This window comes from Balaenoptera acutorostrata, chromosome 13, assembly GCF_949987535.1.
Source record: "Balaenoptera acutorostrata chromosome 13, mBalAcu1.1, whole genome shotgun sequence".
NCBI classification, from domain to species: Eukaryota; Metazoa; Chordata; class Mammalia; order Artiodactyla; family Balaenopteridae; genus Balaenoptera; species Balaenoptera acutorostrata.
Window position 1 is genome coordinate 10531440 of NC_080076.1, and position 26592 is coordinate 10558031.

General features: G+C 35.6%; 1 protein-coding gene across 1 annotated transcript in view; it reads left to right on the plus strand.

The window, feature by feature from the left end:
* CDH19 (cadherin 19) overlaps positions 1–26592 on the plus strand; it is a 216606-nt gene that overhangs the window by 41733 nt on the left and 148281 nt on the right. Inside the window, exon 2 of the mRNA XM_007189934.2 lies at positions 18341–18417. The gene's annotated coding sequence lies outside the window, so the exon portion shown is untranslated. The remainder of the gene's footprint in view (positions 1–18340; positions 18418–26592) is intronic.

Consider the following 26592-nt stretch of genomic DNA (forward strand, 5'->3'; position numbering starts at 1 on the left):
GGACTCCAGTTAAATATGAATTTGTATTTGATATTTGGAATATATTTATACTAAAAATAATGTTATCTGGGCATTCTCCTTTATTTTTATTTGCTAAACCTGGCAAATGGAGTGTAACTTAGTCATGTACCTACTGACCTTTATTTGTAGTTAAGCATTTGAAAATGATCATCATAGAGCACAAAGCAGAACTGGACATACCAGTAATCAAGGAACTTGTAAAATGACGGACACTTTTTCCTAAAATAGTACCTCATTTCTCCAAATGTCTCTCTTTATACAAATTTCAAAGTTGTTTTTCATATGATTATAGGAATAATGCTTTTGAAGGCAGTAAGTTAAGAGATGATTAGAAATAAGATTTTAGTAATATGACCAGATACAAAATAATTATATAACTATATTTTCAAATTTATCTTAAGAATAAATGTAGACAATTATGAAAGAAGTTGTGAAAACTAATGATAAAGGATGACTTGCCATGCTAGAATTAAAACAATTTGATACTGACTTATAGAGCAGAGAATCAGGGTATGAAAAGATGCTCCACATCATATATCATCAAGGAAATGTAAATCAAAACAACAACAAAATACCACTACACACCTATTAGAATGGCCCAAACTGACAACACCAAGTACATACAAGGATGAGGAACAACAGGAACTCTCATTCATTGCTGGTGGGAGTGCAAAATGGTGCACTGCATTGGAAGGCAGTTTGATGTTTTTTTACAAAACTAAACATACTCTTACCATACGATCCTACAATCATGCTCCTTGGTACTTAGCTGAAGGAGTTGAAAAATTACATTCACACAAAACCCTGCACACAAATGCTTATAGCAGCTTTATTCATAACTGTCAAAACCTGGAAGCAACCCAGGTGTCCTTCAGTAGGTGAATGGGTAAATACACTGTGGTTCATCCAGAGTGAAATATTAGTCAGTGCTAAAAGAAATCAGCTATCAAGCCATGAAACGATATGGAAGAATTTTAAAAGCATATTACTAAGTGAAAGAAGCCAATCTGTTACTGCTACGTACTGTATGATTCCAACTCTATAACATTCTAGAAAGGAAAGTCTATGGAAAAAGCAAAAAATCAGTGGTTTTTAGGGGTTAAGAGGGAAGGAGAGATGAAATAGGCAGAGTATAGAGAATTTCGTTGGGGGCGGTGAAGCTAACCTGTATGATACTATGGTGTCATATGCATTTATCCAACTCCATAGAAGGTACATAGATCAGAGTGAGAGGAGAAAGGCAAGGTCTTGGAATATGAGCTCAGGGAGGTAACATTGGAGGGGAGAGGGAGCACATCATGATAGGCCTTAAAGTTTACCAGAAAGACTGTCATTTTCTCTGTGCAAAAAGAGCAAAGCAGTGACCTGAGCCTACGTATGGTTTAACAGGATCACTGCAGGTGGGGAGAAGAAACTATGCTTTGATAAGACAACAAGGGAAGTTGCAGGCAGCCTAGTGAAGAGGTTATTTACAATAATCCAGCGAATGATGATGACCCATGTCATAGCAATGAGGGAAGTAAGAGGTGATCAGAATTTGAATACATTTTGAAGGAAGAAATAATTTCCACCATATTAAATTTGGAAAGAGAGGGAGGCGGGGAGGAATGTCTTGTCAGGAGCTCAGTTCTACTGTATTAGTTTTGAAATCAATTCTATTTTTATATAAATATGTTTGAATTTCTATGATCACCCCTGTGTTTCACAAACTTGAAAACATACAAAAATGAAATCTGGAGTTTGACGTGGAGTTTAGATGTCTAATTTGTATGCTATAAGTGCAACAGTTGAGGACATTGGAGATATTTAAATGGTTGCTTTAGAAGACAGGGAAGAGTGGTGATAGCAACTTCCAGATTTTGATGACCTGATATTTGGAAAAATCCCATAATTATTTAAAACTGTCTCATAAGACAGACTTAAGAACTATGAGAAGAACGTATAAGGTTAGCAGATTTTGGCTCAAAATAATGAAAAAAAAGAAGGATAACAGTTCCCTGACAATGGAAGAGCTGGCTAGTAAGCTCTCTGCTATTAGCAGCAGTTCATGCTGAATGTGAATGATTATCTCCCTGGAATATTCTTGGATAGGAAGAGATGTGAGATCTTTAACAGCCTTTTTACCCTAAGTGAGTATGAGGTAGAAGACACATTTTATTGCCTTCAAGGTTGTTCCCAAATCATTTATGGAACACAGTCAGATCCTTGGCTGTCAATGAATATGGAAAATATATCAAATTATTTTCAGCAATATGTAGCTATAATGGGATCTACTACATGTTAGTATGAGTTCTAGTTTTATTAAATGACTCAGGTTCAATAAACCACATTAATCTATTTTGCTTGATCTTAGTGAGTTAACAGAGACTGTTTTTCAGAAATCTGTATACAAGTATGATAATTTTCACCCAAATACAATTATTGTTGCAGTTCTTTTCCCAGTTGCTGTCGTTAAAAAGGTTATGCCTTCTAGAGTCAGAACTGTCTGAAGAAATCTGTTTTGTTAGTTTTCTCTAGTCAGCATTATTTAGCAATTTTGGTCAAAGATAAATATTATCTGAAGGGCATCGTACACTTTGTTCTCCATTTTAAAATGTGCAAATATGAGAAGCTAGTTTCTATTTTTTTTGCAATTATTAACTTTTTCTTGAATGAAAAGATGATTACAGCTAAATTCCGTAACACTTGTCAGTTAGGAATTTAAGAATGCCTGAAGCAATCTGAAACTACTTGAGCTGCTTTGGGCTATTTTAGAAAATAATTTGATACATTTTTTGGTGCATTCCAGAGGGGTATGACCCTTTTCCTTAATGGCTGCCACTTGAACTCTTATATGAGCACATTGGTAAAGAGTTTGGTATCAAGTATGGATGAATATATGAGAAATGGGTTATTAATAATCATTGTCATTCTGATTTTCCCTTATTTTCTTTTAATTAAAAGAAATTGTAAAATAGACATAGATTTAAAAAGCTATTGCTTCCTTTATTTTCAGGACTCACTTCATTATATTACTTCCTGAGCATCTTGCTCTGCACTTAGTTTTCCTTCTTTAAAATCAGGACTATAGTTGGCTGATAAGGAGAGACTTCAGGCATTTTTATCAGCTTACACTTTGGCAGGACAGACTGCTGTGACAGGTAAAAAAGATACCCCCTAAATCCTGATTTTCCTTGCACAATTGGTTCATCATTTTGACAGATAAATCAACCCAAAAGGCAAGAAAACTATTTTTGGATGGTGCTTTTTTTTTTTTTTTTTTTTGACAGCACGTACCATCATTGTTGTCAAAGCTGGTTGGAAACAGACACAAACCTATTGTATACTTTTGTTTTATTAGGCAGAGTCAGAATAATTGCTGTTACATGGCAGCGTATTCACCTAGTCTATTCCATTATCAAATTTCTCACAACACACAGGAAGCATTCACATGAATAATAATTCTCCAATTATGAGTCAAAATCTTAACTTTTTCTACAAATATGGAATTCTAAATAAAAAACAGTGACTAAGCATAGATGCTTTTGAAATAGGTGAACAAGGAAATATACCTCTCTTTGCCTCAGCTTTCTCATCTGTAAAATAGGGGTAGTAATAATACCCTCCTTACCCTCTGTCAGTCACAGAGAAGGAACACACAACATACCACGTGTGAAAGTGCTGAAAAAATGAACACGTCTTTATGAATGTAAGTTCATTTGCCATTATCATTTATTACTCTATCTTACATCTCTCTCTTCATAAATCCTAGATACAATTCCTCTAAAGACAAGAATCTTTCTCCCTGGGTCAGTCATTGGTCCCACCTTTATTGTGCCAAATACAGTTAATAAAAGGGGTTAAAAAATTAGAGAAATCCAAGAGGACAAGATATTATGCCAAAAACAGCTAATATATGATAAAGAAAGGAGGCTGAATGAGAGAACAAACTCAAGTGGCATTAAAAGGAGAAGTGGTGTGTGTGTGTGTGTGTGTGTGTATTTGTAGCATAGTGTGCACCAAGAATAAGAATTTGGAGAGGCTGTCAGCATATGTGTGAGAGAAGAAGTTTGGAGCAACAGAAGAGCGAGGACTAGAGGTGACACAAGGGAGGTGAATCGTGCAAGACTGGGTCCCATCCTTATGTAAAATCTCAGTATTTTGTTCATCATGATTTTCCTTGGCATTAACTTTGATTTTTCAATAGTGCATTGAAATAAATACAATTTATGTTTGTTATTGAGATTCTCAGTGCCTACTTAAACTTTATACCTAAGGTTCATACCTCACTTGCCTTACCTCCGTCTCTGCCCTGACTTGGCAACAAAGATGGAGAAAGGACTTTTAGAGGTTTGTTTCTCTTTTAAGATCTGTACAGAAATTCAGTACCTGCTCAGCGTTTTCTCCATAGACTTAGATCAAATAAAAAAATTCTGTTTTGAATAATTTTTGGTCAGACTGCCATTTCTTTGAATGTACCTCCGTTTAAAGGTAGAGTCATAGCCAGCTTGTTTTTTGTTGTTGCTGTTTTGTGTTTTATTCTGTTTGTAAGGAGTTGCATATTTACAGCAAAGGGGGCAAGAACATACAATGGAGAAAAGACAGCCTCTTCAATAAGTGGTGCTGGAAAAACTGGACAGCCCGTGTAAAAGAATGAAATTAGAACACTCCCTAACACCATACACAAAAATAAACTCCAAATTGATTAAAGACTTATATGTAAGACCAGACACTATAAAACTCTTAGAGGAAAACATAGGAAAAACACTCTTTGACATAAACCGCAGCAAGATCTTTTTTTAACCCACCTCCTAGAGAAACGAAATAAAGACAAAAATAAACAAATGGGACTTAATTAAACGTAAAAGCTTTTGCACAGCAAAGGAAACAATAAACAAGATGAAAAGACAACCCTCAGAATGGGAGAAAATATTTGCAAATGAAGCACCTGACAAAGGATTAATCTCCAAAATTTACAAACAGCTCATAGAGCTCAATATCAAAAAAACAAACAATCCAGTTAAAAATTGGGTGGAAGACCTAAATAGACATTTCACCAAGGAAGACATACAGATGGCCAAGAGGCACATGAAGATGCTCAACATCACTAATTATTAGAGACATGCAAATCAAAATTTCAATGAGGTATCACCTCACACCAGTCAGTATGGCCATTATCAAAAAACCTAAAAACAATAAATGCTGGAGAGGGTGTGGTGAAAAGGGAACCCTCCTGTACTGTTGGTGGGAATTTAAATTGATACAACCACTATGGAGAACAGTATGGAGGTTCCTTAAAAAACTAAAAATAGAACTACCATACGACCCAGCAATCCCACTACTGGACATAGACCCTGAGAAAACCATAATTCAAAAAGAGACATGTACCACAATGTTCATTGCAGCTCTATTTACAATAGCCAGGACATGGAAGCAACCTAAATGTCCATCAACAGATGAATGGATAAAGAAGATGTGGCACATATATACAATGGAATATTACTCAGCCATAAAAAGAAACGAAATTGAGTTATTTATAGACTCTAGGATGGACCTAGAGTGTCATACAGAGTGAAGTTAAGTCAGAAAGAGAAAAACAAATACCATATGCTAATGCATATATGTGAAATCCAAAAAAAAAAAAAAAAAAAAAGGTACTGATGAACCTAGTTGCAGGGCAGGAATAAAGAGGTAGACATAGAAAATGGACTTGAGGACATGGGGTGGGAGGGCGAAGCTGGGGCAAAGTGAGAGTAGCATCAACATATATACACTACTGAATGTAAAATAGTTGGCTGGTGGGAAGCAGAAGCATAGCACAGGGAGATTCGCTCGGTGCTTTGCGATGACCTAGAGGGGTGGGATAAGGAGGATGGGAGGGAGGCTCAAGAGGGAGGGGATAAGGGGACATGTGTATGCATATGGCTGACTCACTTTGTTGTGCAACAGAAACTAACAAGGTATTGTAAAGCAATTATACTCCATTAAAGATCCATTAAAAAAAATTTACTAAAAACTCCAACTTAGAAATCAGAGGAAAACCAAATGTAGGCTTTATTTTCAATTTGCATAACATCTTTCAGTTAAAAAAAAAAGCTAATTGTGTCTTCCTTCAAAAGAAAATAAAAAAGGAAGGAACGAAAGAAGGAAGGAAGGGAGGGAGAGAGGAAGGAAGGAGGCAGAGGAGGGAAGACAGAGAAGGAGGAAAGGAGGGAGAAAATTTCTCTCCACATGCTCATCAAGAGTAGATGTAGAAATTGAAAAGTAGTTGACTCACGTAGTCCTGAATTGAAAGATTTTTGTGTTCACACTTCATGCAATGAGAAAGGGAAATGAAAATGGATGGCAGAATTTGAGCAATTCTGGATCCAAGCTCCACCTCATTTTTGACACAGAGGTTGAAGGTTGTAGGTTGAAATAGAAGCAGCTTATAAGTTCAATTTCTTATTGAGTCAGGTATGTTTCTTTGTGAGATGTTTGATAACATTCAAAGGGAAAGCTGAAATCTACCCAAGAAATGATACTTCTCAAGTTCTTTGCATTTACTCTTTACCTTTCCCCTCGAAAAGAAGGTGAGACTCTTACCCCTATTTTATAGAGCGAGAATTTCAGGTTTGAAAAAGGATTAACTTGTTGGTGGTCCTGGAACTAGAAACTATCAAACCAAACTTTCCATCTAAACCTTTCTGACCCCAAAGACAGTGCACTTTGCATTGCTCAGCACTGTGCACTGCTACATTTTCATTCCTACACCAAAGGGCCCTTTTGCTTGTTAGCTGACATTAGATTCTACAGTAGGTGAATTGGGTGAATCATTTCTTCCTCCTTGAAATCTTCATTTCCCATGATTGACTTGACATCATTCTCTCCTCTGAACCTTTTTTTTCTCCTTTTTTCTACTCCTTTGCCTTCCACCCCCAACCCCTTGGCCTTTGTTTATTGTTGATTTTTTACTGCAACCTGGGATTCTCTTGTAAGCTCTTTCCTTTTCCTCTCTACATACACTATTACTTGGCCAAGGACTTATTCCATCTTATAGAGCATATTGAAGTACAATTACTACTTCTATGCAGAGTCCTGATTGCCTAACCATGGTCTACTTACTAAGTTCTGTGTAGCCACCAGTATGCTAAAGTTCTTGAATTTGCTTTTCCAGGCATCTGAAATGCAAATCTCAAGCTGAGTTATTCTTCACTCCAACTCTTTTGTTGTAGCTATATTCCCCATATCAATGATGGCTGTCAGCGCACACGACCAAATGTAGGAATCGGGCATTACTAATTCTGAATCTTTCATCCTAGAAATTTCTTTGGTGATTTTATTCTTTTGTAGCCTTAAAATAAGTGCCTTTTTTGAAAGGCACAGGTACCTTCTCCTACTTCCTGTGAGGACTAAAGGGAGTATTTCCCAAATGTAATATCAATATTTGACCTATATCCTCACAGCCAAATGAAGGATACTTTTTTTTTTCTTTAAGGGGTTTTTGTAAATAAAAGTGAAGCCCAGACTATGAATTAACAGAAGGATCTTTGTGACATCTGGAATACTCAGTAACTCAGGAGAACAGCAGGGACTTCCCTGGTGGCGCAGTGGTTAAGAATCTGCCTGACAGTGCAGGGGACATGGGTTCGAGCCCTGGTCTGGGAAGATTCCCACATGCCGTGGAGCAACTAAGCCCGTGTGCCACAACTACTGAGCCTGCAATCTAGAGTCTGTGAGCCACAACTACTGAGCCCGCGTGCCACAACTACTGAAGCCCACGTGCCTAGAGCCCATGCTCCTCAACAAGAGAAGACACTGCAATGAGAAGCCCGCACACTACAACGAAGAAAAATCCCCGCTCACGGCAGCCAGAGAAAGCCCACGTGCAGCAACAAAGACCTAACGCAGCCAAAAATATATAAAAATAAAATAAATAAATTATTATATAAAAAAAGAGAGAACAGCTGTCTCACCTCTGATTTCCTCAGGCTGCTGTTTGTTGCTTGGATAGGTATACATCCTTGTTTCTGACTGTGCTCTCTGTGTGGTCTCATGTCTAACACCCAGCATGCATGCAGGAAAGGGCAATGTGACGCTACCATTCCAATGGCAAGCTGATATTTGGAACTAAGGTCTTTGACTTTGGTAACTCCAATTAATTTCTTCATTAAGGGCAGTTATCGATTTTATAGAGCCTGAAAACTGCTATTCAAAAATGTCCCCAAGGCACTTATCCTGAAAATGTGAAGAAAGTCATTCCCCCACCCTCCCTATACATACAATTGCTAGAAAACAAAGAGTGAGTAGTCAAATCAACAGATTTGTCTTCAGGTAGCAGAAATCATCTGGGATTTGCAAGCTGTGTTTTCAATATTGGTTGGTATATTGAGTAGGCATGGGATGTATCTGGGAGTAATATTAGCAAGGAATATATTGTTAACCGTGGGGTGGAATATTTTTATGACTTATTCCAAAATATCTCTCAAGTCTGAGAGTCAGGATTCGTTCCCTAGTCATAAAGGCTTACTCCTCAGGACAGAGCAGAAGACAACATGCCTTTCCAGCAGATGTCTTACTTCTGCAACAAATATGTAGTAAGCTAATGAAATAGACCTTTTGAAGGGACCCTGATGCTGCTGACAGAAGAGACTCTGTTCCGGGAACGTACGTGTCTCCTTTTCCTGTTAGAGTTTAGTGGTCTGGGAAGAGGTGGCTAATATAACCTGCCCACCAATTCATCAGACACTTCTCCATATCACCTATGAGTAAAGCTTAGATTCAAGTGGATTCTCAACTTGATTCCTGGCTGCAGCTCTGGATACAAATAATGGAATGCTTGTCAGTATCTTTCATTAGACCATATGTGCCTTGAGGGCAAGGATTATGCTTAATTAATCTTGGTATTTTTAGAACCTGTTACAATGCATGAAAAATATTTGGCATTCAATAAATGTTGCTAATCGAATGGCTTTACTTAAGCTGACATGAACGTATTTTCAAACAAAATTCTGAATTTTGTTTTGGTTATAAATCAATAGTCATAATCCAAATAAATAAGGATTAAAAAAAATAAACTAAGAGGTTAATCCCAACTAAAATACTTAAATACAGCTCTTCCTCTGCTTACAATGGGGTATGTTCCCATAACCCCAGTGTAAACTGAAAATATTGTAAGTTGAAAATGCATGTAATACACCTAGACTCGCCTACCTTACACATGCTCAGATCATTTTCATTAGCCTCCAGTTGGACAAAATTACCTAACACAAAGCCTGGTTTATAGTGAAGTGTTGCATATCTCATATAATTGATTGACTACTGTACTGAAGGTGAAAAACAGAATGGCTGTAAGCATATTGGTTGTTTACCCTTGGGATCCTGTGGCTGCCTAGAATCTGCAGCTCACTGCCACTGCTCAGCGTCACAAGAGAGGATCATACCACATGTTGCTAGCCTGGGAAAAAAATCAAGTTTCAAAATTCGAAACAGGGTTACTACTGAATATGTATTGCTTTTGCACCACTGTCAAGTCAAAAAAAATCATTGTAAGTCAAGCCATTGTAAGTCAACGACCTTCTATACTGAAAAAAGTTAAATACTGTATTAGTTTGCTAGGGCTGCCAAAGCAAAATAGCATAGACTGGTTAGTTTAAACAACAGAAATTTATTTTCTCACAGATCTCTAGGCTGGAAGTGCCGATCAAGGTGTTGGCAGATTTGATTTCCCCAGGACTTCTGTCTTTGGCTGCAAATGGCCACCTTGCTGTGTCTTCACATGGTCTTTCTTCTGTCTCATACCTCCCTGGTGTCTCTTCCTTTCCTGATAAGGACACCAGTCCTATTGGATTAGGGTCCCACCCTTATGACCTCATTCAGCCTTTACTACCTCTTTAAAGGTCTTGTCTCTAAATCCAGTGGCATTGAGGATTACGGATTCTGCATATAAATTTTGAGAGAACACAATTCAGTCAATTAAAAAAAAAAAAAAGAATGATACATTGCTCTTAGTTTGTTTCAGATATATTTTTATTCAAGTGTATTCATATTCAGGTATATTCATATTCAGATAATTCAGAAATGAAATATTTTCTACCTCTGTATTTTACAATATGCTTTATAAACTTTCCAACTAAAGGCACTGTATCTGCTGAAAGCTTATTGATTGTTTCATAACAAATATTGGTTAAAGAAACAGATTTAAGTCACAATGAATATATGATGTCCTACACTGAATGTAATTTCACAATGTCTCTATTCAGTAGAGGAGCTGGAAACAAAAAGATGTTACATTTTGAATCAAATGTATTTGTTCATTAAAGATGCTCTATATCACTTTCCATAACATACTCTCTTAACCAAAAAGTAATATCTTTGCCTTTGCTCTGAAAGTTCCACATATAAGAGGGGTATGCTTAGGTATCTCTAAATAAGACTCATGCTATTATTTTATGATGTCAATGATATGTGATGTGTTAAATTATATAACATTCAAAGCAAGTTTTTCTTGACATTTTATGAGTAATGACACAGAAAAAGAAGAATAAAACAGCTTATTGTTTTGTTTTCTCAGATTTCAGAAACATTAATGGATGTTTCTGAATCAATATAAAACTTGGAAACACAGACATTCAGTTGTTGCCAAAGCTAAATGGATTTAGTGTGCTTAACTTTCCAAAACATTTATTGAATCCCAGATCGTATACAAACAAGAAAATTGTGGCTTTTTAAAAAACATACAAGCAACAAATGTACCGATGGAAGAAGACCCCATAAAATCTTTAATTTGTGATAATCTTCAGCATATGTTCAGTAGCAGTGTCTGATTTTAAATGTCATCCAAACACAGCCTTATCTAAGTGTTGACTTGCCAAGTTTTGTATTATGTTTCTTAGTTCATTAGAAGAATTATGATTTTCTTAAAACTAAGTGAAAGTGTCTCTGGTTGAGCCAGTTTGTAAAAGCTACAGAGAACTGACTTTCTCTGCAGCTATATAATTCTCTAGATGTGAATTAGGTTGCTTTGGAAATAATAACTCTTGTGTAGATACATAAAATAAATAGAGCTTACCATAAATCTACCATAAATAGGTTAAACATAAATAACTCTGTAATAAATAAAATCTCAAATCAGTGGAGCAGCTAGTAGGCATACTTTATAGAATCGTTTGCACAAGATGGAAGGAAAGTTGATGTATTTGTTACTGTCCTAGTTAATGTTACTTATATTATTTTCTATCCTTGCAACAGCCCTTTGATGTAGAATGTAATATCCTTATTTTAATGATAAGACATTAGGGTAAATATGTTTCTTAAATGGCAGCTACATAGCTTGTGAAAAAATGAATTGAGATTCAAATTTAGGTCTATCAGACAGCAAAGGCAGTTCATCTTATATGATATTCATTTTAATATTTTGTTCATGATTTGCACTGGACAGATTGATTCCATAGCAATATGGCATGGCACATGGTATACCTTGGGCCCCATGTTTATTTCAAAGGATCTGACTAAGTCTCTGGGCAAGCACCAACTTCCTAACCAACAGCCCAGCTGCCTGTCCCCAGTTACATAGAAATCAGACTCCCCAGGAGAAAGAAAACAAATGTGTGCAAAACAAACAAAATGTAATAGCAAAGAAACAAATGCTGATTTCTATTGCCTTTGCTTGACTAAATAGTTTAGCCAAAGCGAAATGCTGCTCTCAGTTCAGGGCCCATATTGGGAATAATTAAAGAGTTTATAATCAATACAAACAATAATTCCATTCCCCTGATTTTTTTCCTCTCAAATGTATATGTCTCTTCCTTGCTCTGCCACTCCTTGGTAGCTGAAAAGTATATTTATCAGTATGAGCAGCTGTTTTTTGCTTAAATTAACTGAACCTTCTTGGTTTCTTCTTTCAAGTTTAGAAGACATGATCTTTCTATTAAGTTTGAGCCTTTAATTCAAGGACATTGTATGCTCTTATCTTACTGGCTAAAGAGTATTATGAAATCAGTCACTGAATTATTAGTTTTCATGTATAACAACTATAGAGAACTATCTGTTTTAGAAACATGATTCATAATTATCCTGTTTTATTTTATATTTCACAAAGATGAAGTTGATTCCTGCCATGGTTGAATGGTAAATGTATAATAACCTTCCTGAGAAATCAGGATCCTATTCAGCAAGTGGTCCAGATTTCACGTTATAGATTTAAGAAATATGCTCAAATTGGCTTTTGCATTTCATTCTGTAAGGAATACTGATTCTTATTTAACTTAAAGTTGATAATTACTGTCTGAACAGGCAAAAAAAAATTGCATTTTATTGTTTGTTAGGAGAATTGAGTAGAATGATACTGAAGTTTGGACATGAATGTGGCTATGAGTTTGGAGAAGGTAATATTACTAGGCAAGTAATTCATAAAAGCAGAGCACAATGCAACCTTTGAGGAGACTGACTATTGTGAACCAAAACTGAATAGCTCCAATGTTCCCAAGTTGCTGATTTGGAAACATTAGGGGTTTAGATCACAAAAATGGCATTTTGAAACAAATTTGCCTTTATACTCTCTGGTCATAGCCTTGGGCTATGAATCATTTTCCAAGCAACATTACAAAATAAGGGAAATGTTCATCACATGATGGAAAACAAAATATAAAATGAGTGGAATGATAGGAAGATGTGCATGAAAAAAAGCATCAACACATTGCTTGTAGCATGTTTTATGGTTACTCTTTTCTATCAGTGTATTATATAAACATATAGATTGGGATATGCCCCCAAATGTTAATAACTCTATGATACTTTAAGGAGAATAATGTAACAAAACTGATGGCTGAGAAGTGATGTAGCAAAAGGAAGAAGAAAAGAAATCACAACTGGGGTAAGGTCCTGGTGGGGAGGTTTCCCCATGAATTCCCCAAACTGTACATTTACCATCTCTGAGTTACACCTTCTACTTTTTTCTATCCCTATTAATTGTCCTGGCTGTTCTCCTCTAAATCAGTGCCAAACTTATGTTATCAAATATAGGGGAAAAAAGGCAACATGAAATTGCAGCTAAAGTGGAAAAATGCAAAACTCATAGAGAATAAAATGAAAAACTAGAATAATTTTGGTAGGTTGTCCATATTTACCTACTTACTGTTTGATAGATTAACTCAGAATATAATGGTCTTATTTCTAGTTCTTTTGCCAACTAACTCTTGGACAAATTGTGTAACATCCATCAACTTCAATTTTTTCATATGTTACACTTATGGTCCCTGAATTTCCATCTAGTGAAATATTTTATAAAGTTTTCAAATAACTCTATGGATTGACATTGATATGAAGTATGATCCATATTATGGAAAGCAGTACAAATTCTAATCAAAACTAGTAAGGAATCTCTAAAATGATAAACTAGGTGATAAACAGAGATCCCTCTCTTGTTTCCCTTATTTTTTTTTTTTTTTTTTTAAAGAATTCAATACCTTGACAAAGGTTGTACAGGTAGTAAGGACAGAACTGGAATTTGAATCTGGGCAGCCTGGTTCTAGAGACTGCATTTTTTTTTTTTTTTTTTTTTTAATGAGGATCTTGAATCAGATGCGTATGTTTGATTGATTGATTGATTGATTGATTTTGGCTGTGTTGGGTCTTCGTTTCTGTGCGAGGGCTTTCTCCAGTTGTGGCAAGCGGGGGCCACTCTTCATCGCGATGCGCGGGCCTCTCTCGTTGCGGAGCACAGGCTCCAGACGCGCAGGCTCAGCAGTTGTGGCTCACGGGCCCAGCCGCTCTGCGGCATGTGGGATCTTCCCAGGCCAGGGCTCGAACCCGTGTCCCCTGCATTAGCAGGCAGATTCTCAACCACTGCGCCACCAGGGAAGCCCTTGTTTCCCTTATTTAAATGTTGCTGAGAGGAAAATAGAGGTGAAATCTAAATTATACTCTCAAGATAGTAAATTTTAATCAGAAATGATTTAAGACCTTACAGAGACTAGAGAGGTGGCCTAAGAATAAATAAAAGAGAAGAACAAATAATGCTAGAAAAAGTAACCCTGATGCCATACATTTCCCTTATATAAAATTTTGCTCACCAGTTACACAGACTGATGGATGGGTTGAGATAAGAATCTCATAAATGATTCTATTGTAAAACTAGACAAATAAAAATGAATACTGCTGACTAAAATTTTTCTGAAAATGAAGAAAAATTTTATTTTTTGTATGCATTAGCTGTGCTTTGATTTCTTGAATGTGACAAATATTTACGGCATATCCAGTCTGGACATATTTTGAACATCATATATATGATAAAATGTTCTATTTTGAAATACTGAGACATTTATAAGGATGTCAACACCAACTACATGGTCATTAGTTGTTCTCCATGAAATAGTATTCAAATCCTTGAAGAAAATATGTCTGAAAAAATACTTGTTACAGGAAAATAAGCTTGAATATAATAAAAACACAGAAGGTGCTTCATCATAAGCTCAGTTAGCGGTGTAGCTTAAGATTGTCAAAGGCAAGAACAACTGTCACATACTATCCCATTGTCCAGCCCACATACTGCCAAACTGCACTCATTTCTGTATCCAATTCCTGCTCTGAAGTAGGGACTAGAAATCATCATTGTCCTTAGGATACCTTCATATAGGTGGACTCCCAGCTCTTCCATTAAAGTGTCCTTCAATATTGTCTTGACCTCTATGGTAGGGAATGTTTAGGCCCCATCTGCTATCAGATTCTTTAATTTTGAGTAAGCTTTGGTATTATTTTTGACTTAACCCAATCTGGGCTGAAAAATCAGATTATTCTCGGTCTCTAACATACCACAATATCTGTGAAGTTGGTGAAATTTGCTACACCTTTTTCAAGGTTAGATTGCATATTTATTTTTCTCCATTGTCATGTATTCCTTATATTTTATTGTTATACCTTTATTCTTACGGCTACACTAATCATGTACTATCTTTACCTCTAATATACTTAGAGTAATATATACAAACAAAAGACACACACATACACATTTTTTTGCTTCCCAAATTAAATTTCTCATGTGTTTATCTTACTTTTCCAAAAGGGCTTCTGATCTCTGAAACTTAACTTGTGAGTTCATCCTCAGAAACATATAGTGAAGCACCTTATCTGTACCACTTGCAGGAAAATAATAATAGTCAAGATTCATTGAATGTCAACTTGTGTGAGGATGTCCAGTTGTTGTATGAGTGAGCGAGGCTTTGGTTAAGTAAGTGGCTGGAGGTCAGATGCCAGCAAAGGCAGAGCGTGGTTTTTTTTTAAATTTATTTATTTATTTATTTATAGCTGTGGTGGGTCTTCGTTTCTGTGCGAGGGCTTTCTCTAGTTGCGGCAAGTGGGGGCCACTCTTCATCGCGGTGCGCGGGCCTCTCACTATCGCGGCCTCTCTTGTTGCGAAGCACAGGCTCCAGACGCGCAGGCTCAGCAATTGTGGCTCACGGGCCTAGTCGCTTCGCGGCATGTGGGATCTTCCCAGACCAGGGCTCGAACCCGTGTTCCCTGCATTGGCAGGCAGATTCTCAACCACTGCGCCACCAGGGAAACCCCCAGAGCATGGTTTTGAACATGGTCTGTTAGACTTCAAGCCAGTACCTTTCCCTGATTTGCAAGTATGAATCTATCATTTTGTATTATTCTGTGTATAGGTGTTTACTTCAGTTGAGAGAATCAGAAATCTACAATTTATATCAAATTTAACTTTTCAATATTTTGTCTTGTCATTTTTCCTCAATCATTGTGAATGTGTGCTTCAGAATATATGGTTTGTTCAATGTGCTGCATGTATGAACTTGATCAACAGCGGACAACCTGTTGGCTATGTGCGTGGTTATCACCCATGTGTTGCACAGATGAGTGCTGCACTTACCTGCAATGTCCAAGTGTTAGTGAAACTGTGACCAAGGTTTACCTCCAGTCAGATACAGAAGGCTTTGCCCTTCATTTTCCTTAGCATAACATTTCATAACACTGTGTTGGGAAAAGACGGACATTTAGAAGAGGACCTTGGCTTCCGAGAACTCAAATCTAGGAAAGAAAAGACAAAAATATAGGTAGGTTAGGGGATAAAACAAAACAAAAGAACAACAACAAAGATACAGTAGAATAGTATTGTACATGCCCTGGGGAAAAAGGAATCCCAGTGCCACCCTCTTATTCATCACATCTTTGCCTTGAATATCTATCTCAGAAGCGTTTGACACTTCTGCTTTATTCCCCCATAAATCTCCTGATGTATCCTACTCCTGGATAAGGAAACTACCGCAGAAGTTCTCAGGAGGTGTTCCTGATTTGCTCGAGGCAATATTTCCAACTGTCTACTTCGAACTATCATTTGAGTCCCAAGGTCATTGAAGTTATTATGTTCCACCTATGAACCACCATCCTAAAATAAATACATAAATAAAATTTTAGACTAAACTAAATTGATTAAGCTAACAGTCTATCTTTGTCAGTCATCTTTGGTTTGGTAAACCATCTGGAAGTGTTTAACTAGCCCTGATCTACCTACAAAGGGCTCCGATTCATGGGCACCAGGAGCCTTCATGTACATCAGATTACATCATCCCGCTCTGATGAGGGCCTCAGCTTCCCCCACTTACTCTTATGAATGTTTTTGTCATAACAGTGCCTAATTTCATTATTATGCCTTAAAACACAGTCACCTTTTTAAAACCTATTTGTGTAGCAAAATATTACACGGGGTGACTCTCAAAGCTCTCCTACTGGTCTGACATAGCAGATATTCCTCCCACAGGACCCTTTGTGTAAGCCAACTGTGTTATTTACCAAAACATATCAAAATGTCAATTGATCTGAATTTCTTTCCTTTGCAAAGTAGGCTGTTTGAGAACAATGATTAGTTTCATCCATCCTTTTAATTTTAACACCAAGCCCAATGCCTTTCACATACCAAGTACCCTAAAAAGCTTGTACTAACTATACCTGGAATGAATTTAGACCAAATCATCCATCCTACTGGTATTTCAGAGGGTCCTCTCAATTTTAATTTTTGGCTGTGATTTCTATACATTATTTCCAAAATCAGTGACAACTCTGTGCTTTAGTGAGAAAAATTCTACTGTAAAACCCCCAAGTTTTACAGTAAACAGCTGTGCAAAAGGCAGATCTCTGAGCTCAGTGAATGAGCTGCTCCCGGGGCTTTGCTTGCAAAGCTGCCTACCTTTGGTACACCCACCTCCTGTGTTTCCACTCCACTTCTGATTGAGATGCGCCAGCATGAGCTATCTCCTCTTATTGATTCCCAGCAGTTACCAATCACACCACATAGCTTGATCTTGTTTTTCAGTTTTCTGTCCAGCTTGTAGACTTCAGGACAGCACATGCTGAAATTGACTATCAGTGACATAAGCATAGCTTGATTCACAAGCAACACCCGTATATATGCTATGCTCTGCCTTCTGAAATTGTGTTTCTTTCTCACCTCGTTTTTTAATATCATTGTTCAACTCACTCATTATGGGGAAAAATATGAGCGATTGTAGTGAGTTTATAATGTTTCCTAAAAGATATTGCTTATCTCATACGGTAATGTTTTTTGAGGGAGAAGGGGGAGTTTTCAATGAAGATAATCATTATATTTTTAAGTGTTTTGAATAAAATGACATTGGAAAAGATGTCTCCCTCATAACGAGTCTGATATCTATTGACAATATAACCTGAGGCTGAGAAAAAAATAAATAATTAATGGGATTTAAAAACAAGCAAGCAAACAAACAAACAAAACAGCCAGAGTTACTCTTTAATGTAGCAAATACTAGCTAACTTTTTCTAATTAGTTGTGCTACTTTGTTAAGTTTGTAGCAGAGATACAGTGCAATCATAGTTGCATTTCATTTTGCAATTTAGGGATAGTGTAAAAGATTCTCATAGGGTGCAGAGAAGCCTCCTGGACCCCTGCTAGACTCACTGCCCTATACCCTGCTATTTCCCAGTCCCTGCTAGAGTCCCCTTCCTGAATTATGCATGGTCATACTTCCTAGGACTCTCATAGCTTTCCATTTCCCCCAGTGTCACTCACCTTTCAGACTGGAATTCCTACTATCCTAAAGGACTGAAGTAAATCCAACCTCTATGCCATCTGAAGCATCAACGTTAGTCACCATGAGCATACTTAAAAGTGTGAAACTGTTGTTGAAGTCAGCAATCTTTCTCAGGTGTAAATCCAGAAAATGCTCGTTTTGAACGCTAATATTTCATATAATGAGCAGATTGAAGATACGACACTCATCAAGGCAAACTAGTGCAACTAATAAGATCAAACAAGTATGGCTTGTGTAATGTAATAAAAATGCAAATTCATTTGTCTCTCATTGTACTTATTTAGGGGAGGAAACATTTATCCTGCCTCAGATGAAATATCGGCAAGCTCTGTGAACTTACAGCCCAATCCAAGATAAACAGGTAAGATGTATTTCCCCCTTTAGTATCTCTGGGTTTTGGTTGGTCAGTTGAAGACAGCATGATTGGAGTTAACTCTCTGTTAATCTCTTCTGCCATTTGTAAACTGCTGTTTCAGACCATACCTGGGTAAAGGCAGGGCGGAGCATGGTGAAAATCCAAATGTTCTTTTCTTCATGTCTGTGGACTGTCAGCTCTAGGAAAGATATTTTAAAATTTAAATCATTCGTTTGTAATTCTCTTTTGAAGTATGTATAATATTTGCTAAAAAAATATTAAATAGATTATTTCAAAGCATTAATTGTGCCAAACATTTTATTTAAGGAAAAAAAAAACTATTTTTTCCTTTTACATTTAACAAATCTTTCCCTTATTTTACTGTCCTCCACTCAACCATTTTTTTCCATTTTCTTTCTCTTCATTGAATTCTGTTCCTGGCCTCTGCTGCCTTTGGTGCTCTGGCCTTTGTTCTCTCAACTAAAGAGCACTCATTTTCTCTGAGACTTTTTACCCATGTGTAAAACTTACTGGCAGTGGCCTGTGAGGAGGCTGAGAGATGACTTGTCTGATTGAAGCAACAGACAAGACAAGCAAGTCATAGTCGAGTGGAACTACATCAGGGAGTGTTTCAGAAAAAATGAAAAGAGCTCAGATTTAACAGACAGGCACTGAGAAGCCATTTTATGCATTCTAAAGCAGGAAAAAGTTTAAACTTCTTAGATATTAAACAGAACTCATTTCTGAACACTTATTTCTTTCATACTTATGAAAATTTACTGTCAGTAATGATGTTCAAGTTCTGGTAAAACAAAGATGTTGCAGCATTTAAAAAATACTGAAAAGAAATCAAAGAACTTTTATTAATAATTTGGTATGAGGCCTAATGAAAATTTTAAAAGATACTGTGATATGAAGTAATTTATAGAAGGTAAATGCAATTCCCTGATGTTGACTGTAAAACATGAATTATAAAATCTGATTTTTTCTTTTCTGTTTTACTGACGTTTCAAAGATACAGAAGATATATTTATGAGTTATGAGTAATTATGAATCTATTCCTGCAATTAAATAAGCTTCTCCTGTCTCTTCTTTTTCTGTGATGATAAAGTACACAAATTTACATAGCCATTTATTTCACCCAGAAAAACTGACACACACATAGACACATACATCTTTACCTAATTCGGTTTGAAGCAGCTCATGTTGCACTTGTTTTCTTTCCAAAACCTTACCAATGATATGATTAATACTTTTTCCTGTAATCTTTAGGAAAATTTGAAACAATTTAGTCCTCACAGTTGAGATTATCCCTCATTCTTTCTGTGTCCTGTTAAAAAGAAGTACAGTTCTATATTTCAGTAAGAATTCTGAGATCCCGAATAAAATCACATTATTTCAATTTGAGCTTGAATTTTTGTTGTTGTTTATAATACTGGCTACTTGTTTATTTAATTGGTTTTCATTATTAAAACGTATTGTGATGTAAGTGTTCTAGTAAATGATAAAGAAAAATTGTAGCTCATTTCTGGAATATTTTTCTCATGTAGGTGAGAATTATTTGAGATCTGTTGCAAAAGTGGAGTAGTTAGCCTTATATATGTAGGACAGGCATTCATTTTTACAAGAGGGCATATGGGTACAGTTATGGGTCCAGGCAGAATGAGAGATCTAATGATGGCGAGATGAACCATTTCCTTTGGTTGCTTCTCCTTCCTTAGTGACACAAGTCAAGGGCATCATCTGTGAGTATGAAAGGAAGAGGCTGTGATGGAGATGTAAAGAGACAAATCCTTTTTGAAAAAGGAAGAGTGTTTTTACTAGAGAAAATTAGAAGATTCATTCACCCATAATGAGAAGTTGTGGTGATAAATTTAACTCAGATAAGTCAGAATGGTCAACACTTCATCCTGAAATGCCCAAACACAGACATTGAGTAAGTAGAGGTAGATTTCAAGAGAAATGTAACAGAGAGAGAGAGACAGACAGACAGACAAAGGAGTTGAAGGTGTGTGCAAAGGAATGATTGATTTTAGAAGTCTTGGAATCCTATATGAAAAAGGAGGATTGAGAATATATGAGAGAATAGATGGGCAGGACCTCAATGTATTGAATGTCCTTGTAGGGGCAAGGAATTTTTAGAAATTTATTTGAATTAACTTTAGCATTCCATTTTAATTTTTATTGACTTTTAGCTATGACTGCATTCACTTTCTTATTTCTATTTCATTTTTTCAGTGATTGCTCTAGGAATTGTATTACACATTATTAACTTATCAGAGTCCTCTTAAAGTTTCTATTATACTATTTCATATAAAATAAAAGAAACTTGAAACAGAGTATTCACTTCTCTCCCAGTATTTGTGTGTGTGTGTGTATTAATTGCTGTCATACAGAGTTATAATATTTGCTTTAAACAATTATATGTGTTAAATAAATTAAGACAATAATGTGTATTAAAAATATTTTCCCACATTTTCCCTTTCTGGTGCTCTTTATTCCTTGCTACAAATCTGAGTTTTCTTCTGGTGTCAACACTGCTTATACTGAAGAAATTCTTTTAATGTTTCCTGAAGTACAGGTCTATTGGTAAAAATGTTTCTCAATTTTTATCTCTAAAATGGCATTTTGCTTTATTTTTGAAGAATATTTCTTCTGGATAGTGTTTACTTGATTTCTTTTCAGAACTTTACAAATGTTGTTTCACTGTTTTCTGGTCTTTATTTCTGATGAGAGGGCAGGGATAGTTTATATCATGATGCTCCTGCATGTGATATATCATTTTTTCACTTGCTGATTTCAGGACTTTTTTCTTCATATTTGGCTTTTAGTAGTTTAACTATTATATGTCTGAGAGTAGTTTTCTTTCTATTTATCTTTCTTGAGGTTGGGTTAGAAAGTTTATGGTTTTCATCAAATTTGAGAAAATTTTCAGTCATTAATTCTTGAAAAAATGTTTTGCCCCATTTTCTCTTTTCTGGACCTCCGTTAATACTGTCTGAATGCTCACTGAGGCTCTCCTCACTTTTCTTTTCAAGCTTTTATTTTTCTATCTTTTCTGCAAATTAAATAATGTCCATTATTCTATCTTCATGTTCACTGATCCTACCTTTTGCCATGCTTAGCCTGATCTTAAGTCCCTTCAGTGAATTTTATAGTTCAGATGTTGTAAATTTTAGCTCTAAAATGTTCATTTGTTCTTTTTTTTTTCTATTACTCTGCTGAGATTCCTCATCTGTTCCACAATCATAATGTTTCTTTTTTTTAAACTGTTTAGACATTTTTTTTAAAAGTTACTGTAAGGTTTTATCTGCTAATTCCAATATCTGGATCATCCTCTGGTTGGCTTCCATTGAAAGTCACTTATCTCACTTCCAGAAACTATAGTGTGTGAAAAATGCTAGAAATATACAACAACCACTCTAAAAATCCTCTGAAAGCAGTGTCCTAGGACATTTGCTGGTAAAGATCATAATTCACACTAATGTTGAAGAGGTGATGAGTTGAAGGGTTTGGGTCATCAGAGAAGAGTAGGATTCTTGAAGGTATGTAAGGAAAGCTTTGATTAGTCCTGATGATACTGGAGAGACAGTTGGATAATCAGGACTAATTATCCTCTCTTTCTTTCAACTGCATTTTTACCCAATATTCCAATATTCCAGAATATGTACTGTTATAATTCCCAATGACTAACTGACTGCATGACATGGAAATTATGATCACACTGTCTGAGTAAATAGCTAAAGCATTTTAATCCTTAAGCAACAAAGACTTTACTCTGATGTAATTGCCTTTAGTAGGAAAGAAAAGAAGACTTTGTGGGAGAAGCATTATTTTCAAATAAAACCAAAGTAATTTGCTTTGAGAAAGTTATTTACTGATGTACAAATTGAACAGCTTCAAAAGTACAATTCAGAACATATTTTGATGGAAAAGATTAAATGATTTTTTTGACGTTTTAAATTAGTTTACCTAATTTGTCTGTTGTCATTTTCCTTGGATACTTTGCAATCTTGTCTTTAAAATAGAGAGGGAAATAGGTTTCTATACATTTTTTCTTTCAAGGTCAGCTATTGTAAAAATTGTATATAAATTTCTATGTGAGAGAGAGATAGCACATTTGATTTAAACTCATGAGTAACATTTTATTATATTTCAAATACTAAATATATTAAATAAAACATACAGTCATAGTTTTATAATCTAGAAGTTAATTTTATGAGGTGGTATATATGCTTAAGTTTGGATAATATCATTCAAGTTTGATGCATATACATCCAACTTTATATAATATACAAATATGTGTATAGTTGTCAACTTTTAACAAGCCCACGTACTGGTTGATGTAATATGCAAGAACAAAAAAAAATCTTTCCTACAAATGTATGAAAAGGAAGAAAGTCCCTTACGTTAGAGAGTAGAAAACATAAATGAAATTTTAAGCCATAATTGCTTACTTGATGAAAGAAAAATTATTTTAAAAAAATTAACATTATTTCAATTTACCAATGGGCTTTATATCTGTTTCTAATTAGAAATGTGTATGCCTGCATATAGTATTATCAATGTATGTATTTTTATAACTAAACATTTATGATTTCCCTTATCTGAAAAATGTTGGTCCTATATTTCTCAGTACTTCCCTTGTAAACTGTAGCAAAGAAACAAAATTAAACACTTCGAAACTTTAGATTTTATTTATTTATTTAAAGAAACTACATTAAGTCACTCTGTTTAAATGACTGGAGAAATGGAAGTAGATGCTGTAAAAGTGGGCAAAGTTAATTGTTAACCTTTTAAATGAAACAAAATGAATGGTATTATTAATATCTTTAATGCCCATCGGAACCGAGAGGTATTGAAAGTATTTAACAGCTAGCCTGCGATGGCACCAGCCAATAAGAATCAATCTACCATCCAATTAACATGGACACATGAACCAATCAGAGAAGACTGGTAAACAGGCTATGCTGGTGTATGAGGTGGAATATCAGTCCAATAGTTACAATAAAATAGCTACTCTTTAGAAAATAAGTGCAAAAAGACCAGAGAGCGTGCCCAAGAAAGTAACCCCCTTTGAGTAATTATTTTTAAGTGTAGAAAGATAGAAGAAAATATTTAATGGGAATAATCATTCCTAATAGTTCATATTAAAGTTTAAGGTTTTGCTTATTGGATTCTCAGGATTTCCAGGTGCCTTCATTTATACACATATATAATGAATTTTGACTTTTTAAAAATTGCCTTCAGACTTCTCTGGTGGCACAGTGGTTAGGAATCCGCCAGCCAATGCAGGGGTCAAGGGTTCAAGCCCTGGTCGGGGAAGATTCCACATGCAGTGGAACAACTAAGCCCGTGTGCCACAGCTGCTGATCCTGTGCTCTAGAGCCCGCGAGCCACAACTACTGAGCCCACGTGCCACAGCTACTGAAGCCTGCGCACCTAGAGACCCTGCTCCACAGCAAGAGAAGCCACCGCAATGAGAAGCCCATGCACCGCAATGAGGAGTAGCCCCCGCTCGCCACAACTGGAGAAAGCCCACATGCAACAACGAAGACCTAATGCAGCCAAAATAAATAAATAAATTTATTAAAAAAGAATAATATTGCCTTCAACTCTCACCCACCTCAACCTTCTGCCAACCCCAAAGCTAGACCTTCTTATATGACATCGTGCAGGGTACACTTGCTCCCTGATTCTGGAGTGCCACCTTACTCATTTGTTCCCAGTTGGTTTTTCATGTCTTAACCATGTTAAACTTCTGCCTGCATATCACAGTTCAATATTCAAGATCAGAATCTCTTGCTTTATCTCTTTTATATCCTGAAGCATATATCTGTGAAAGAGCAGAGTACATGAGTTGATAGTTTTCATATTCAATGCAAGAATGATTGCGCCTTTCACTCTGAGGAGTTATTTGTAGAAACTGCATATTTCCCCAGTCCTGCATGGGTCATAGAGTAAAGGAACTAGCTTCTGCAGCAAAATAAAGTATTTACCAACACTATTTCTGACATTCTGGTTTAGTGTATGGCTTCTTATAAAACTGATGATTTTGGATTTGATTGAGAATATGTATTTTTTCAGTCTCCTTTTAAAGTGACTACCTTTCTGGAAAAATTCCACTCATTATTCACAATTACTCAAATGTAACTTCCAATCTGAAGCTGTTATTTATCTCCTTAGTGATGCTGAGGTGCTTTTTATTTTGCGTTTGCATGGTACTTTGTAGCTATCTCTTACTTCAATTATCCAATTGTCATAATTGTTCACATGTCTGTCTCTTCCACTGTTCTGTGCTATCCTGGATGGAAGATTATATTGCCTATTTATCCTTGCACACCCCTGTCTGCTGCTGTATGAATTAGGAAAATCAAGACCACTATTCTTCTCTTTAAGACTCACATAAAAGTACATTCTGAGAGGAAAAAGCAAAGACAGATTGTTATTTATATATTTGTGGAAGAAATTTTTAGGGATACATGGAAACCTAAATACTGAATCATTGTGACATGTATAATTGAAATTTCATGACTATTTCTTATTTCATTGGTATAAAAATTTACAAAGATATTTTTGGGTATCCAAAGAGTGAGCTATTCAGCATTGGAAAAAGACATTCTGGCTAAAGCAAAACAAAAACACCTAGTACGGAAGCCTGAAGAATGTAGAATAATTGGTTGTCTGGATGTCGGTGTAGTTTTATGTGCATGAAACAGCCTGGTCTTTGTTATAATGATACAAGAAACATCAAGCTGCAGTAAGACAATCTCGTGACATGGTTTAGTTACCTGAGATCATTTATTATTTGGTCCCCAATATTTTTATTGTTTGCTCAGGGGAACTAAAAATTAATTACTCCAAATTCAAATTTAAGGAATAAAGAATAGAAGGCTGAATAGAAATAAAAATGTTTCCAACTACTAATTATGTAGTAGGTATTCATCACATGGGTCATGTTTAACTGGTAGTGTTTTTAAACTATATCATAGAGAGATATTGTCATGTAAGCATTTTATAGCAATCAGATATTTTCTGAATGCTCTTAGTAAGAAAAAAGGAAGGCAGAGAAGTGACAATTTTAACTCATCGTTTTACCATGATGCTTGAGGCTTATTAGTGGTCTGTCAAGATAGTTATGATGTACAATTACTATTTAACATTAAAGAGTGTATTATCAGAAAAATAATAGATACAAAAATGTATTTTTAATAGAGAGATAATAGTACTTAGTATCATGAAAGATATGACAGATAATAAGTAACTAGCATATTTTTGTTTTATTTTAACAGTTGATGTAATGCTGTTTCTTCTTTATGGTAGTGAAATTCACTGTGTTAGTAATCAAGGCCATTATTAAGATTACAACAATGTTATGTAATGAACTTCATTAGTGGATAATATATATCAGATTATACATATACACGCATATATACCTATATAGGTATTACTTTAAAAACATTTACATTTTACTGTCTCTCTGTAGTACTGAATGGCTTCAAAGATTGAAAAGTGTTTCTGGTTTTTTAAGTACTTAACCAGAAAGTAACTTCAGCATTGATGAGAAATAAATGTGCTGTAATCTTCCACAAGAACCTGACTGCATGATGTGAATTCAGTGGATCCATCAAAAGTCTGAGATGTCTAATGGTTGGAAGCACAAGCATAATTAACTGCTAGAAAATCTTGCTAAATTAGGGTAACATGAAATATTTTTCAAAACAGAGAAAACCATATTATATGAAAAATATATTTTGACTTATAAGATATAAATGCATCTTTGGAATAATCCTCATCTTCTTGTTATGCAAAAGAAAATATCTAAAATTATACAGAATAAGAATTAAGCTATCAAGCCATGAGGAGACTTGGAGGAACCCTAAACACATATCACCAAGTGAAAACTTGATCTGAAAAGGCTACATACTGTATGATTCCAACTATATGACATTCTGGAAAAGACAAAACTATAGAGACAGTAAAAGATCAGTAGCTGCTAAGTGTTAAGGGGTAGGGAGGAATGAATAGGTAGAACACAGGATTTTTAGGGCAGTGAAACTACTCTGTATGATATTATAATAGTGGATGCATGTCGTTATGCATTTGTCTGAATCTATAGCAGGTACAGCACCAACAGTGAACCCTAATGTAAACTGTGGACTTTGGGTATTAATGATGTGT